General features: G+C 32.2%; 1 long non-coding RNA gene across 1 annotated transcript in view; it reads right to left on the reverse strand.

Moving 5' to 3' along the window:
* Positions 1 to 437: 437 nt before the first annotated feature.
* The window catches only part of LOC141568312 (uncharacterized), a 143,147-nt gene continuing 125,252 nt past the window's right edge, over positions 438 to 18,332 (reverse strand). Inside the window, exon 3 of the long non-coding RNA XR_012491435.1 lies at positions 438 to 565. This is a non-coding gene — a long non-coding RNA (uncharacterized LOC141568312). The remainder of the gene's footprint in view (positions 566 to 18,332) is intronic.

An 18,332-nucleotide genomic window follows, 5' to 3' on the forward strand; every position in this document is an offset into this window, starting at 1 on the left:
CCATATACCATACCATATATAAATAAATCTAACACTATCCAGCCATTTACGACAACATGATGGACCTTGAAGGCGTTATGCTAAATGAAATTAGTCAGAGTATGACAAATACTGTAAGATCCCACTTGTATGTGGAATCTAAAACAAATAAACAAAAATAATTCACCTGCTTTCTGAGGCTCAGGCACTGGAAAGATTGTGTTGAGCAGGTCCCACTGGGCAGGAGCAGGTGGCAGGGCAGAGACAAAGACAGTGACAGAGCAAAAAAGACAGAAGGACAGCTGTGCTGAACACGTCAGCACACCACGCAGGCGCCAGGATGAGTGACGCGTGGCGGGTGGTGCGGCTCGTTGGGGGGCCTGGGAGTGGCGGGGTCAGCTCCAGGCTCACCCACACTAGATAGAAGACACCCCTGAAGCTGCCCATCATACCTCTAAGACGGCGGTGGGTCCCAGCACATCCTCGGTGGGCTCCTGAGGACAGAGACCAAGACTTGGAGATAGCCTGCGAGGCCCCGCAGAGAGGTTAGACCCGAGCGCTGGCTGTTGCACTCTGCAGTTACCTTCTGGAGAGAAAGAGAGAGAAACCTTTAACAATCAGCCATTACCCGAAAGAGAACACTAATACCTGAAGGACACGATTCTACCCTGAAAGTGTGTGTCTTACAACCAGAAGGAAAGGAATAACCTTAATGGGGAAGTTTACTCTCCTCCTTAGCTGAGAATGGGAAAGTGAGCATCACATTATATCAATTATATGGAAAGTAAAGGAGCCACGTTTTTATGAAAAGTGTGAGAACAGTGTGTACTTTTTCAATCTCACAAGGTACAATTTGTGTTAAAAATGTATACAAAAGAAGAATGAAAAATATTTTAAAAGCTTTATCTAGGGAAAAGCACCCTTAATATTTCGTATATTTTCATCAAGAAAATACAAAATTTATTAGAAGATTGTGGTTATGCTCTATATACAATACCCGAGAGAAAGATGGTTCAATGGCTTGGATAGACATCTCTCACACACAAAAAGGATATCCAATAGCTAATACATACATGAAGATATCCTCAAATCATTACGCTTCAGGGTAATGTAAATTAAAATTATAATAGGACACATGTACACATATACTAGCATGACTAACACAAAAATAAAATGCCAAGGTATTCTATAAACCAAAGGAGCAACCAGAGCATTCAGACACTTCTGGTAGCAGTGTGAATTGAAATCAAATCTTCAGATAACTGCCTTCAATGATCTATTGTGAACTAGTAATACCTATACCAGGCATGCACATGTACATGCACACACACACACACACACACGCAGCTTAAATATATTCACTAAAATACATGCCCAAGAAGGTCATACCAGTGCAATATGTAATAACCAAAAATTGGAAATTTTCAAATGCTAGTCAAGAACAAAATAGATAAACAAATTGTGGTATTATCATATAATAGAGTACTATAAAACTATAGTAATAAACAAATTATATAAATATACAACACATGATTATTGCATTGTAATAAAAACACAGACACAAAAGAGTACCTGTTTGATTTCAGTTATATAAGGTTAAAAAGAAGGGTATCTATTTGACGGTAGAAGTAAAAGTAGTGGTTACCTTTGAAGAGGTTAGTGCCTGAGAAAGGAACAAAGGGCACTTCTGGGATGCCAGGAATTAATGTATGTGTGTGTGTTGATCTCAGTGATTTCACAGGTGTATTCATTTCTGAACTCATCAAGCTGTAAATTTATGATTTGTGAACTTTTCTATATTCACATTGTATAATAAAATGATACCTGAATAACAAAATTGTATCTCAATGTAAAGCTGACAAACTATACAAAAGAGACATTAAGACAAAAATAAAGAATGATTTGAAAAGCAAATAATTATAGCATGTTCTGAGTCAGCTATAACTCATAATTTTAAAAACCAAATTAATTTCTCATCCTAAATTTCCTATCTCAGAGAGTTGAATATCTGTTAGGTGTCCCAACCATATTTGAGATTAACTGATTTGGGGAATAATAAAACATGTAGAGGAATAGAATTATTTTAATAATCAAAAAACATTATTATTAGTTCATAATTATGTGGCCCCATATAAGCATGAGATATAGGTATACCAAAACTTGGAAATGATTTAATTAAGGATTTTTGTCAATACACTGCTGTTGTGTAGTCTCCAAAAAATTGGTAGGTTCAAGATTTCCTGCATATTAGAAGGACAAAACATGTTAAATCCCTCAAATTAGACTACATCTAGATTTAATTAACCATTAGATAGCAACACATTGTATTTGCTAACTCAGAGAAAGTTAACTTTTACCATTTCCATTTACAACATATCCAAGTACCATGTAGCTCGTGTTAAAAGGTAATGTTGGAAATTTCATGTAGTATCTCTGAACCCATTCAATCTGTGAGGTTTTGAGAAAAAAGGAGTGACAGTAGTTAGAACGACTTTTATAACTATTCAGAATTGTGTCATGAAGTTACAGAGCAAACATAAACAATACTTTTACTGAATTCAAAAACTCACTTCCTTCCAATTTTCATTCTCTACTATGCTTCAAAAACATCCATTCAAATGCATAATGCTTTTTGGTAAGTTAAATGTCTTCCCCATATTCATAAAATGAGCTTTAGCAGCATAAACTGGGATGCATAAATTAGTTTGTGATTTATGTAAAATACAAAATAGCAAATGTTTTATAAATCAGGACACTAGTCTCTAAAGTAAACACATTAAAATGCTGAAAAAAATCCATTTTATTCAGTGCAATGAAAAGAACACTGCTACCATATTTTGTATACAATTTGTTATAACTGAAAAAACAAATAATTCCTTAGGAAGAGATTCCATCTGAACAGATAGTAAATTATGCTTCTATTTTTTAAAAACATATTGCAATTAAGCATGGCCAAAAATGTCTGCTTTACTCAAAATAGGGTAGAAATTATTATAGCAAGGTATATGTTTAGTTGAAGAAGTTATGTCTCCTTTTTTATGAATGTATAACATGGGTGTTACTATCATAAGCACAGCAGTTAATCTTTTTGCTAGTAAAACATCCTGAACAAAGAATAAAGGGACCTAACATTTCTGAAGTGTTTTCTATTTGTCAGGCACTGGGATGTATTTTATGTAATTAAATGTCATTAATTCCACATAACCATTTTAGGATGAGAAGTTTATATTCAGAAGAAAAAGGTTACAACCTGAGCATCACACAGCTGGGAATTGATAGAACTGAAATATTAAAACATTGTCTGTTTGACTACAAATTTCACATTTTTTCCCAATATGCCAAGCTAATTTCCCACACTAAGTTCTCACTAAGCTAAAGTTCACTCATATTAAAGTGTTGGCATCAAGTTAGACAGCGGTCTATTGGCCTAAAGATACACATTCAGATCAATTGACTGGAAAGGAGACTTCAGGAACAGATTCACAAAATGATCAACTTTTTTTTTTTTAAAGAAATATGTCAACTCAAGAGGAAAGGATTGTCTTTACAGAAAATAAAGCTGAAAAAATGGTTATCCATAAGCAATAAAACAACTTCCTAACTGGCACTATAAAAATTATCTCAAAATTGATCAGAGACCTAAAATAAAACCTAAAATTATAAAACTTCTGAAACAAAATATAGGAGAAAATCTTTGGGACCTAGGGTTTAGGAGACAATTTCTTAGACTGTATGTAGAAATTATGAAACATAAAAGTGGCAAAGTGAACTTTACCAAAATGAAAAAAAAAATGTTTTAAAATATTTCTTTCTCAAAACACAATATTAGGATAATGAAAACAAAAACCACAAATTGGGAGAAAATATTTGCAAAACATATAGATGATAAATTACTTTTTTAGGTATAGAAAAAGGCATCACCACTCCAATAGTGGATAAACCACTATATACATATATATATATGACAAAATAATTTCATACATTCTTTATCCTAGATAAACAAAATCCAATATCATATGAGAAGATGCTTAACATCACTTGTCATTAGGAACATACTGAACTACTACTTCATACCTACTATAGTGTCTACCACAACAAAACAAAATAAAATAAAACCAAAACAAATATCTGACAATACCAAATATTAGCCATGATTTGGCGCTACTAAACCTTATACATGTCTTTTTTTTTAGTGAATAAATTTGACATACACATTGTGTAAGTTTAAGGTGTTCAGACTGCTACTTTGATACATTTATATATTGTAATATGATTGCCAAGGTAGCAGTATTTATCACGTTACATAATTGTAGCACAATATCATTATCTATACTCATTATATCATGCAATAGCTCTCTGTAACTTATTTACTACTCATTTCTGATGCATTTCTGATGAGAATTCAAATGATATATCCACTTTAGAGAATAGTGTTGCAGTTTCTTATGAAGTTAAACATATTTCCATTCAGCAATCTCAAAAGCTCTTTCAAAAGAAAGGAAAAGATATATGATCACAGAAAGATTTGTATTTAATTGTATATAGCAGCTTTATTCATAATTGTCAAAAACTGGAATCAACCAAATATTCCACCAACTTCTGACCAGATAAATGCATTTAATAGATAACTTGTCAATAAAAGGAACAAACTACTAATACATGTATCAACTTGAAATAATCTCAGATTCTGAAAGCATGAAATTACATATTGTATGATTCCATTTATATAATGTTTTTTAAATGATAAAACTATAGTGAAAGAAAGCAGAACTGTGTTTGTCAGGAGTTGAATGTGTGAAGAAAAAAATGACTATAAATGAACATGAGAAAACTTCATGGGGTGAAAGGATATATTAATATTTTACATCATGACTGTCATGGTATTTATACAACTGTGTACATTTCTCAAAACACTGAATCATATTTTTGAAATTGATAAATTTTACTGTATGTAAAATTATGCCTCTATAGTACTGACTAAAACAATGAAGGGGGATGATTATTGCTTATAGCTAAAAGAAGTATAATTAGAGGCTGGATGAGATAAATTCAACTTCCTACAGACTTGAATTTTCTGAAGGTCCAAGTCCTAGAGATATGGAATAAAACCCAAGGATAGTTTGTTTTTTATGAATCAGAGAATGACATATTAATTATTTTAATGTGCAAAGTTTCTACATACAGGGAAAATCAGATAAACACAAACTATTTTAAGTGAAATATAAAAAAGGATTTAAAAAATATTTATTTTATTTGATGTCTAAATAAATGCTGTTTATAAAATGGTGGAGACAGGAAAATTTTTAACCTAAGAAATTTTTGCTATATAGTTGTTTATGAAAGAAAAACTAAAATGTCAGAGGAAGTCACCACATCTTGAGCTTTTTCCTATAATTTTTTTAACCTACTCTATTCTAGTAAGTAATTACCGCACATATTCAATTCACTTATGGCAGAATGCTGGACTAAATTATTATGAAATAACCTGTTACAATGCAATTAAAATATGAATATTCTACAACACATTGTAAATGTATTGTTGTGACATAGGAAAATGAAGAAAATCTCAAGAAACAGAATGAGGCAGGTGAGAACAAGAGAGAGATAGAGAAGCGATATGAAGAAAAAGAACAAGAAAAAGAAAGAGAAGGAGAGGAGTTGGGGAGGAAGATGAAGAAGAATGGTTAAAATGAGAATGGAGTGAGCAATAAACACTCAATTTGGGACTGTGCCAAGGTGCAAATGCTGAAACCCGTAATTGGAGCTTCAGAGTCTTACATATAAAACAAGGAATCTAAAGCACCATCACATACCTAGGAACAGCAGCAAAGGCATAAAAATGGCAGGGGTGTGTAGCCCTCCCTCACACTTACTGAGCTTACTCATTTTGTTTATGTTAACATTGGACAGCTTCGGTGAATGGCAGTAGATTATCAAAACAGGTGGTGACTCCAATTATAGTTGCTGCTTGAGATTTTTCTCTGTTATGGAGCAAATCAACATAGCCTTAGCACATGGGATGCAACAAATGAGCTGACAATACTTTTTCCTCTGTATCATTTATCATGGACCCCCAGAAGCAGTTTGGGTGGACAGCAGAAACATGTCATTGTCTTACTCGAGGCCTTGCCAAGTCTTCCTCAGTCACCATCCAGACTGGAGTCAATCTGATTGTTTTATTACCTCCCTGGACACCTTGGTTTCATGGATGGCCTCATACCAAATGAGCTGACAGAGGAGGAAGTAGCAAAAAGCCTTCATATACCACATGCATGACAGAATATGAAATATGCCTCACCAAATTCAGAGACCTTTCTCTCAGTAGATTTTCTAACAGGTCCAGTGATCTAAGTCATGTTAAGATATCTCCTCATGATGAAAATTTTGATAATGGTTCTAGAACTCAATAAACTTACATAAAATCATTCACTATACACTCCAAATGGAAACGTTTTATGATATATAAATTACACCACAATAAAGTTAAATAAAAATTATCCTGTCAGAGCGAAAAATGAACACTGTGACCCCAAATTCCTTAGAGGCCCATTAGATCATGGGAATAATAATCAATATAGAGTCACTGCATCTAATGGGTCTCTATGGAATTTGCAGGCAACATATACAATGTCATTTTAATATGCTGTGCGGAACCATTTGCAAGGTAGCCCATAAGGCTACCAGTTTGGGGTGGAACTCAAAATAAGTGACAGTTATGAGGAGGATCCAAATCACAGTGCAAGAAGTTCTGCCTTTTGGACCTTTGACCTGGAAGACAGTGTCTGTATCATAAAGTGATGTAATGAGGAACCCATGCTGATGTCAATAGGAGAATCACAGCACAGAGCCTTATGGCATTCTTCTCGAAACAATTCTGCAATTCTTTGGAAAGCAGTTCAGAGTTGCTAATGTGCTCTTTCAGACACTGAACATCTCACCACAGAATTCAAAGTGACTATGCTGAATGAGTTGTCATCCATGAATTGGGTGGTTGCTGAATCTCAAGCTGCGTGGTTGGGTTTAAATAGGAAGACTTCCTGCTTGAGGATTAATTTTATAGATGATGGAGCTTGAGTAGATCTTGAAGACACAAGTAAGTTTCATGACAGAATTCAGATTAGCATAGCACTCAGCGTTGCTGCACTGTCACTTCTTTTATACCATTGTCTATTGCTAAGAATATTTAGGCTCTACTCCATTAACAACAATTCCAGTGACTTATGATAACAAAGGTAAATATCATGAAATTGGACGGTAGAAATAAGACCAAGTACCTCATTAATCAATATAGAGGTAAATGCTCTAAATGCACTATATCAAAAACAGAGATTTTCATGTTAGATATAAGAAATGAGTCCAGTGAAATGCTTTTCAAAAGTTGCACACTACAGATATAAAAAAATCATGGGAAGATTAAAAGTAAAGGAAATGGAAATAAATTATTTAAATCAGGATTGTACCTACCACAAGTCTACTACTGCTACTACTACTACTACTACTACTACTACTACTACTACTACTAAATAATATTGACTAGCTGTATTAATATCAGACAAAATGTATTATAATTTTAAATGTTATTCAGGATTTGAAGAACTAGTATTAATGGTAAAAAAATCTCAGTTTTCCATGAAATTTTAGGCATTTTAAATATTTATATTCTAATAATACAACCTAGAAATAAGTAATGCAACAATTTATGAAAATACAAGGGGAAAATGACAACTTCCTACTATGTTAATATTGGAATCTACTCCTCTCACTTAATATAAATAATGTAAGTTCCATTAAGTCAGAAGTTTTGTCTCTCTGTTTACTACTATAGTCATTTGTATTAGTCTGTTTTGGCTGCTATAACAAAATACTACTGGGAAGCTTATAAATAAAATAAATTTATTTCATACAATTCTGGAGGCTGAAAGTCTGAGATCAGGGTGCCAGGATGGTCAGGTGAGGGCTCTCTTCCAAGCTGCAGACTTTGGGAGCTCTGTGTGGTCTGTTTTCCAAGAGCATTAATCTCATTCATGAGAATTCCACCCTCATGATTTAATATCCTCTCAAAGGCCATACCTCATGATACTATCATATTTAGGGGTTAGTATTTTAATATATGAGTTTTAGGGAGGCACATTCTGACCACAACATCATTTAATACAAAGAAGGTACTCCATATATATCTGCTGAATTAGTAAATTATTGGTGGGTATAATAACAAAAATATTAGTAAAAGTATAAAATATAGAAAATAAGCTTAACTTAATGGACATATAGGGATCCCAGCATCCCATTATAGGAGAGTAAATAATCTTTGCAAGTAAAGGAAAATACTTACAAAAGTTTGGTCATTAAGCAAACACTTAAAAAGATTTTCAAAATTTGCAACATGCAGTCTCCATGAACTTAAAATCGTGCAATTAATTTGGAAATAAATGACAAGTAAATTTAAAAATAAAGTTGTAAGATATTCATTTGTGAATAATTCAGAAGTCAAAAGTAAAGAGATTTTTAAGTATTTGGAAATTAACATTATGTTAAACAATACAGAAAATTTAAAATATATAGCATTCACTACACGAAATAAAAAAAAAGAACAGAATAAGTGCCAGAAAATTAAAAGAGAGAAATAACAAAAAATATATAAAAAATAATTTACTAGAAAACACAGATAGAATTAATATTATCAACAGAAACAAGAGTTTATTCTTTGAGAATAAAAGAAAACAAAAGAGATGATGAAAATGAGAATTATTAAAAATAAAAAAGGGAATACAACTACAAGAGAAAATTCAGAAATGAATCTCAAGAATGTTATGAATATGCATTTGAAAATTTAAAGGAAATATAAGAGTTCTAGATAAATCTGACTCACTACTATTGAATAAATAAATGTCAAAATACCCTCAGTATCTTAAAAAAAGGTACCAATTATTAAAAACTTAAAGCAAACCAAAACAAAACAACAACAAAATAGGCACAAACTTCTAAAACAGAATTCTATTAAACTTCCAAAAATGTATTCCAAGATTATAGAAAATTTTAGAAAACAGAAAGAAGGAATATTTACCCACTTTTTCAATTTGAGGCCACTATGAAAATAACTGCAATAATTCTAAACAAAATATTAGAAACAAAATGTTGCAAAATATCAAGTTCATTGTACCAGGTCAGACAATTAAGTTTGCAAACTCATCCTAGAAAAAGTACTACATACCTCATTGCTGAATATCACTATGGCCTCTTTCGAAGTACTCCATTTGGTAAGCTATGAGCTTCCCAAACCCCAGAGCCTAGTCCACACTTCAAAGCAATTTTGGAATTCTTTTTCTGGAATGGCCATCAGAGCTGTCCTGGTATTATCCTTGATGTCCTGAATGTCATAAAAATGTCTTCCTTTCAATATTTCCTTTATCTTTGGGTAAAGAAAGAAGTCATTGGGGGCCAGATCAGGGGAGTAGGGAGGGTGTTCCAATACAGTTATTTGTTTACTGGCTAAAAACTCTCTCACAGACAGTGCTGTGTGAGGTGGTGCATTGTTGTGGTGCAAGACCCATGAATTGGCGAAAAGTTCAGGTCGTTTTTGTCTGATTTTTTCATACAACATTTTCAGCACTTCCAAATAGTAAACTTGGTTAACTGTTTGTCCAGTTGGTACAAATTCATAATGAATAATCCCTCTGATATCAAAAAAGTTTAGCAACATCACTGCAACAAGTCTTAATTGTCAGACCTCGTACACCATGACCAACTTTGATTCATTCTAAGAACTCAGAGTTATTCTAATAATAAAAATCAATTTATATAATCCCCAATATTAACAGATTAATAAAGAAAAATAATATGCTACCTTAAAAAGTACAATTAAAATATTTGAAGAAAATCAACACCTCTTCATGATTAGAAAAATAAATCTTAATAAATGAAGACAAGAAAATATATTAAACTCGATAACATGTATTTACAAAGAAACCTTAGCTGATGTCACTTATGATGATAAAGTGTTAGAATCTTGCCCTGTATAATTAGCAATGAGACCTGACTATTGTATATCATAAATATGATCCACATTAATGCTATGAGAAAGAAAAAAACAAATAGTAAGTACAAAATTGAAATGGAAATAAAATGGTGTCATTATTTACAAATATCAATGAGTACATGGTAAATATAGAGAATCTTCAGACAGATCATTACAATTAATGATACAAAGAAGTCATCCTGAAAAGGCTATATACTGTATGATAATAACTACATGACATTCTGGGAATGGTAAAACTATAACAACAGTAAAAAGATCAGTGTTTGTTGTGGTTCAGGGGGAAGGGTTATGAATAGTTGGAGCATGAGGTGTTTTTTGGGCAGTGAAATTATTCTGTATGATACTTTAATGGTGGATACATACATAACATTATCAGGTATCTTTCCAGACTTTGGAGAGCCCTTATAGGCAATTCAGCTATGTTTCTGCAAGTTTTGTTTTATCCTTATATTCCCTTTTCTAAGGTCAGGAATATGAGTCTGATCCTACATCATGAATTTAACTTGTACTCTGTTGTAATAAGTCTTTCACTGGTTATCCTTTTTTCTTTAGTTCTTGCTATAATGAATCTAGTTATGCTGCACATTATACTAGGATCTGAAGAGACCAGGGTAAGCAAAAAGATACAGTGTTTCTCTTTTCATGGAGTTTAGCATTTAGTTAAGAATGTCAATACTACACTTAATCTTTGATAATATTACAAAGAAATTTGGATGATGTCATTATAGTCTATAATAGATGCATATGACTTTGTGATTTCAGAGAAACCTTCTGTTAGGAAGCCTTGGGCAGCATTTGAAAAACAATTTAGAGTTTACAGGGTAAAGGGGAGAGGGAGTATGAAGTGGTTAAGGATTTGAATGAAAGCCATTGTGGCTGCAGTGAGCAAACTGAGGGGAGTGTAGGTGAGATAGGGTTAAGGAATAAGGCCAAGTTCAGGTCATGCAAGCCCTTTTAGGCAATGTTGAGATCTTATATTTTGTTTGTTGTTATTATTTTATGTTTTTAAATTCTCAGAATACTGAGAAATTGAAACGTGTGTGTGTGTGTGTGTGTGTGTGTGTGTGTGTGCCTGGGGTGGAGTGGGTGACACAATTAAATGTGAGTTTTAAAAAGCTCAGTATGCAATTGATTCAAAATTTAGATTCCTCCATTTTCTTGTCTAATCTTTCCAAAAACATGAAGGGTTTCCACCTACTGATATTCCTCTTCAAAAGTATATCACTTAGTGCTTGCTATCATTCATTTTGAACAGCAGTCTCTACCTGTCTTCCTATATTTCCTTTCATCAATTTGTTTGGGTCTTGGCCCAAATGAATTGGTCTACTATTTGATGTTCATATTTTTTCTTTTAATCCAGCTATCCCACCACCCACTTAACTTCCTAGATCCACTTTAGCATCTTGAAGAACCAATGAAATCTGAGCTCGCATTTTAAGTACACATGCTCTTGTTATAGAGATTTTTTTTTAATTTCTACCATATGAAAACAGATATTTTAGTCTACTTTGCTGTATTTTTTTAAATCATTTGAAACCAGGAATTGGAACAAGAATAACTACTGGGAATTAGCCTAAATTCAGGGAAACACTTAATTTCTTTTGATCTAATTTCATCCTAGGGCAATGCTTTTTGACAGCATATGGTTTGGATTTGGCATAAGAGTGGAAGCACGCTGAAATCACTGTTTAGGGATTCACAGGCCTTTAATATAGAAATGTTACAGTCATATTTGGTCAAAGATTACAGAAGCATATTTCCAGAGAATGCTACAAGGTGTGAAATGTACTAAAGAATACAGTAATGAAACCCCAGGACCACAATTCTGCAACAATTATTAGGCAATCTTCTATATTTCAGGTAATGTATTACACATTAGGGACATAAAGATTTTGAGGTTTTGGTCCCCTATTACAATTACAACTTTGACCTAGTTCTTTCCTCAAACAGCTCATATTATAAAGGTAGAAAAGATACCTAATTATAGGATGTTAAAGTACTAGCCAAGCAATTTTGTTAAAAAGGCTATGAGAGTCTTGGGAAATAAGCTATTTGCTTTGGCAGTGAGGGAGAGAAAAGGTATTACAGGTAGGTGACATTTAATCTGGGATGGAAAAAATGAACAAGTGTTTCTAAGAGTGCAGGATGACATTTCAGGTAAATGGAGAGGTAGATGCCAAAATAGAGAGATGTGAAGTTGTATGGTAAGGCACCATCATTCAGGAGTACAAAAAATTATGTGCAGGCAGATAATCAAGGATTCAGAAGTTAAAAAGACAGTTTTGTACCAATTCACAAGGAATACAGGATAAATATTCATGCCTAGCTTCAAAATAATTTAAGCTATGATTGGATTAAGGTGATCTTGAATTACAAGAAACCCTAACTGCTTTACAATCACAAAAATACATTCTAGAAGAAGATAATATCTTAGGTCTCAATTTATCTCTCTAATATAATTGTCAGCACACAGTCCAAAATAAGCAGGCATACAAAGAGACAAGATGTCACAGTTGATACCTAAAGGAAGAATAAGCAGAAGATGGAATTATCAGAAATGGATTCTAAAAGTAATGTTAGATATGTTAGAAAATGTAAAAGACAAGACAGAAAATTCCAACAGTTAAATGGAAACTTTAAATATTTAATGAACATTCTGGATTTTAAAAATGTATTGGTGAATTTATGCATTTAATAGATGGATTTGACACTGATTAGACACAATAGAAAAGGTAATGTGAAAACTGAATAAATAGATGAAAATAAGTATGCAAAACAAAGAACAGAAAGGCAAAATTAGAAAAACGGTGAAAAGTGAGAGAGATATAGGAAATAAAATTCATGATAATCTGTGTCCTCAAAAACAGGAGAGAGAAAATTAGAAAAAAACAACCAAAACAGTATTTGAAGAAATAAAGTAGGAAATAATTAGGTAAACTTTAAACACTGATTTACTTCTGCCAAATAAATCTTAAAAGTAGAATCTAAAAGGATTATATTGATTCCAAATAAATTAGTTACGTCTCAGAACAAAACCCAACAATATTTACAAGAATTCAGTGGTATTTATCATTCTTGTATCCAACAAGGTGAAATTCACATTCTAATTAAAGATTAATAGACATGGGAAGAAGCAGCAAAATGATACTGTAAATTAGGAGAGAAATCAATAAATCAAGTTGATCAAGAACTAACACAGATGTTAGATTTAGCAGATAAAGATATTAAAATAGTTATTAAAGATATTAAAACCCTATTCAATATATTAAAAAATAAAGTAGAAACATTGAACATATTTTAGATGAAACATAAGTAGATGAAAACTTCATTAACTGAGAAAAAAATACACTGAGTGAATTATTAAAGTTTGACAAAAACTGTAAGAAAATAAAACTAGTGAACTTGACAATATAGAAAGAGACACTGTCCAAATTAAACAAAGCAAGAAGAAAAAATAAACATTAAAACGAAGAGTATCAGTGCGCTCTGGGACAAGTTCAGTTGACTTGATACAGGGGTAATTGGATTCCCCAAAGGGTAGGATAGAAGGAGACAATAAAACATTTGTTGAAGAAATAACCTGTGATTATCCAAGTTTGATGAAAACTATAATTTCAGATCCAGGAAATTCAGTGCAACAAAGCATGATATCACTTGAAATAATGTGATAAGTTAGCATGTATACAATAAACCCTAAAACAACCAATAAGAGTTTATAGAACAAGAAATAAACTTCAAATATAAAGTCACAGGCAGTTTAAGAGTAAAATGATGAAAAATACATACCATGTTAACTTTAATCAAAAGAAAACTGGGATAGCTATAATTAATATAAAAAATAAGATTTTAGAGGAAATAGTACCCTGTTTCCCCCCAAAATAAGACCTAGCTGAACAATCAGCTCTAATACGTCTTTTGGAGCAAAAATTAATATAATACCCGGTCTTATATTATATTATATTATATTACACATGATCCAGTCTTATAGTAAAATAAAATTAGAATCTTATATTAATTTTTGCTCCAGAAGACGCATTAGAGCTGATGATCTGGCTAGGTCTTATTTTCGGGGAAACACGGTATTGCTAGAAATAAAGAGAGATAACCTATAATGATTGATAGGTCAATGCATCATTTCTAATGGCATACAAGTATCTGGCTATTTCACAGTATTAGAAATGTCTGTATATTTCCATGTTATAATACACATATCTACTTACATAAATTAATTTCATTTCTATTTTAAATTAAGGATACATCTATGAATTTTATTTTATTACAGAAATGGAGTATTATAAAATATTTGCTATTAAATATTGGTGCTGGTACAACATGGATGAATCTCAAAAACATGCTAAGTGAATAAAGCCATATCAAATGAACAAACAGAAAAAAACACACTGTCTGATTGCAGTTATATAAAATTTGGGAAAAGATAAATTAATCAGAGAAAGAGAGTGGATCAAAAGTAGTTTGAAAAAAGAGAAAAGACATATCAGGATTAACTGCTGTAGAGTACAAGACTTGTTTACCAGGTGCTGCAGATGTTCTATATCATGATTGTTGTGGTGGTTGAATAGATATATACACATATTTATCAAATCTCATTGAACTATATGCTTAAAATAGTTTCATTTTATTTTAGGTAACTTATATATCAATACAATTTATTAAAACATTTATGATAGAATACATAAAAGGAAAGTATTGGTTCTGACAAGTCTGAGAGCTTTTGACTTAAATCCCCGTACGTCCAAACATTTACTGAGCTTATTAATTCATCTATGTTCACCTCTTTTTCCCATCACTAGAAGTTGGTAGAAATACCAAATTATTCATCAAGTTTTTTTTGTTTGTTTGTTTTAATATATAACAACCACTTCATTGCCCAACAAGCTACATACAGTCAAACAACCCAAATAGCACATCAAGGTGTTTTGCTAAACAAGTACAAGTCTCTGGGTTAAGAAAAATTGCCATATGGTTTACAATAGAAATGTTTTGCCCTCAATGTTATAAAATCAATTATAAAGGAGAATCAAAGTTGTCTTAAGAAATTTTGGATTCTATTTCTTGATATGCACAAAAAGAGAGATAGAAATATGTTTATTTATTGCCATTTATAGATGAAGGTGGTGACAAAACACTGGTAAAGTAAAAAAAAAAATTGAGGAATTTTCTGCTTTAATAACATGAGAAGATTTTCTGTTTTTCAACCCCTCATTATGATCAGCAAAACTAACTTTCAAAATGGTTGTCAGACAAACAAAAACTCGTAGACACAGACAACAGTATGGTGGTTATCAAATGGAAAGGGAGGTGGTAGGGTGGTAGAAGAGGGTAAAGTGGGTCAAATACACAGTGAGGGAAGGAGACTTGACTTTGGGTGGTGAACACACAATGCAATATACAGACAATGTATTATAGAATTGTACACTTGAAACCTATATAATTTTATTTGCCAATGTCACCCCAATAAATTTAATAATAATAATAATAATAATAATAATAATAAGTTGAGGCTTCAGAGAAAAAAAATGGTTGTCAGAATAAGAATGAAAGATTGCATGTTCACAGAACTGAATATGTATTTATATAGATCTTTATTCACTCACAGACACTTTCAGCTCAGCAGTGTTCCTTTCTAGATTGAACCTCTCAAGGAGATGATTATAAAATCAGAAAACGATGTATCAGGTTTTCAGCCTAGCATTTACAAGAACTGTTGAATATCTATGATTGAAAATAATTGCAAAATATATCAGAACGATTGCTGAATCAAGCTGTGCTGTAACTGTTACCAAGTTACCACACATTGCCGATTAGTTTATACTTAGACTTTACTCAAATTATACTTGTGGGGAATAGATTAATATATATTTGATTAATGTCATCAGGAGTGAATTATAACATTCTAAGTAAAATGCAACTTTTATTAATAATAATATGAAATGTTAGCTACATCCTTCGCAAATAGTTGATAGGTCAAGATGAACAAGAGAACCTCACTTTAGCCAACCATCTCAGTGGATGCATTCTCACTGAGGGCTGGCGCTGCCCGGGAAAACACCCACGTGCTTGGAGGCTAGAGCATCTCTGCTTTCCGTCTTTAAAACTACTTCCTAACAGAATTTAAGAGATTCTGGGATGCAACTTATAGTATCTAAAGAAATTAAGATCCTAAATTAACTGCTACAGGTCTTAATGTTTGGTAGCATAAACCACTGAGCAGAATATAAATGTGTTAAACGTGTTTAACACACATGTGCTCAAATGTTTGCATATTGATAGTATCAAGGGATATGTGTTGCACATATATGCTTGAACCTATAATATATATTCTATAACACTCAATTATGTCTCACAGGGTCTATTAATGCCTAATGTATCTGATATAGTATATAAAATTAAGCATATTATAACATCTATGTTTTACATATGCGTATGTGTGTGTGATAATACTTTTTGTGTGGGTTTTCAATCTCTTCTTATTCCATTGAATAAAAGTTTAGTTTAAGGGAAAAATATCAATAAATAGAGTAACAGGAATGGAAAATTAAGGTTTATTTGCTTTAAGTGTATTAGCTGTCTCATTTAATCCTCTTAACAACACTGGGAAATAGGTAACAGAATGTCCATTTGCAGGTGAAGAAACCAAGGATTATAAAATAGTTAAAAAGCATTTGCAGTTCTTAGATTTAGCAGACAAGGATATTAAAGCATCTGAGCTACGCAAGTACAAAGAAAGTACAGCTTATTGGTTAAATAAGCTTGTCATCCAAATCAAATATTTAATTTTTGTAAATTTCCAACAATTGAAATCATCAAGGCACTTCTTCCCAATTCTGAGATAATCAGGGTCAGAGAAGTTTAGTCAAGATGCTTCACACAGGTAAGCATTCATTAACAAAAACGAAACGAACCAATGCCAGGCGCCATGATAAAAAGGCCAAATAATGACCCGGAATTCAATACCACTGAATGTTTTGGCATTCTAGTGAGATAAGGGAGATTAAAACAAACAAACAAAACAACCTCTATTATTCAAATAAACCATTAAAATTAGAGTTACCCCTTTAAATGACTAACATAATTTATACTAAAAAAAAAAAAAATGAAAGCTGTCACGGGGATAAATTAGTATTAAAAGTCAAATGCATATCCACTTAATTACTTGATCAATTAATGTTTTTAATGATAGTTTTTCTTATTCCTGAATACTCAGAAGGTTTTGATATGCTTCTCGATTACATCTTGTTCTCAACAGATATCAATAGCATGATGGAGCCCCTTGTTCTTCTCACAAAGACCAATATAATGGGCTCTATTTGGGAATTCCCCAAACTGAAAAGCCACCTAACAGACAATACAATAGGCATCTGTAACTTTTGTTGTCCAGTTGTCTCCATTGGAAGTTATTCTAATTCACTATATAGTGATTCTAGAGACTTAACCTCATTGTTTGATAGTTTACTGAATTAAAAAATAATAGGTCATTAATGATATCTTTCTTTTTTTTTTTTTTAATGTAAGAGATGAAGTAGTGTGCAGTTTATCTCAGATCATGTTTTTGTGCCCATAAGAGACTTTTTCCCGGAGTAACCATGATCTGACAATGTTTGTAGTCTAATTACTTATCAAACATTATACAAATAATTCTTAAAAGAACTATGGAGCAGATGACAAAAAAAATAAGCCAAGTAGTCATTAGAAATGCACACAATAACAGAAACATATACACATCTATGTTTATTTATTGTATTGCTTTTACAGGGTTCAGTTGCTAGTTGTAAAATTTTTGTGTAATTTTTTTTTTCTATCAGATTACTTTAGTTTATGGTTAAGAACTTGCAAAAAAGAGTTGATGGTTTTTTTAAAAAAAAGACACCAGTCTTAGTAAATAATTATAAATGTATTTTACATGTGCTCTATGATCCTTGCCAAATCTCTGTAACATAGTTGTTATTGTTATACTCATTATATAGATAAGAAACCTGAGGCTAAGAGGCTGTGTATTGTCTTTGGTCCAATGTAATTAACATTTAAAGAGTGAACTTGAACCCAAGTCTTCTGTCTCTACAGTCAGCACTTTACCTAATGTAGCATAAATAAAAACAGAAAAAAATTATTTCCTCCCTTCTTTTCCTTTCTTGTCTTCTTTCTTCCTTTCATCAACCTATCCTTTTACTGATGACTTTTTTTGCATACATAAAGTAATATAAACAGGTAAAGTGTATTCTATATTGCAGCCATTGCTCATTGGGAAATAACTCTTCCACTCTATTGGTCATTCTCTACATGGAATCTGATATATTAG

Source organism: Rhinolophus sinicus, linkage group LG02 (genome assembly GCF_036562045.2).
Source record: "Rhinolophus sinicus isolate RSC01 linkage group LG02, ASM3656204v1, whole genome shotgun sequence".
NCBI lineage: Eukaryota > Metazoa > Chordata > Mammalia > Chiroptera > Rhinolophidae > Rhinolophus > Rhinolophus sinicus.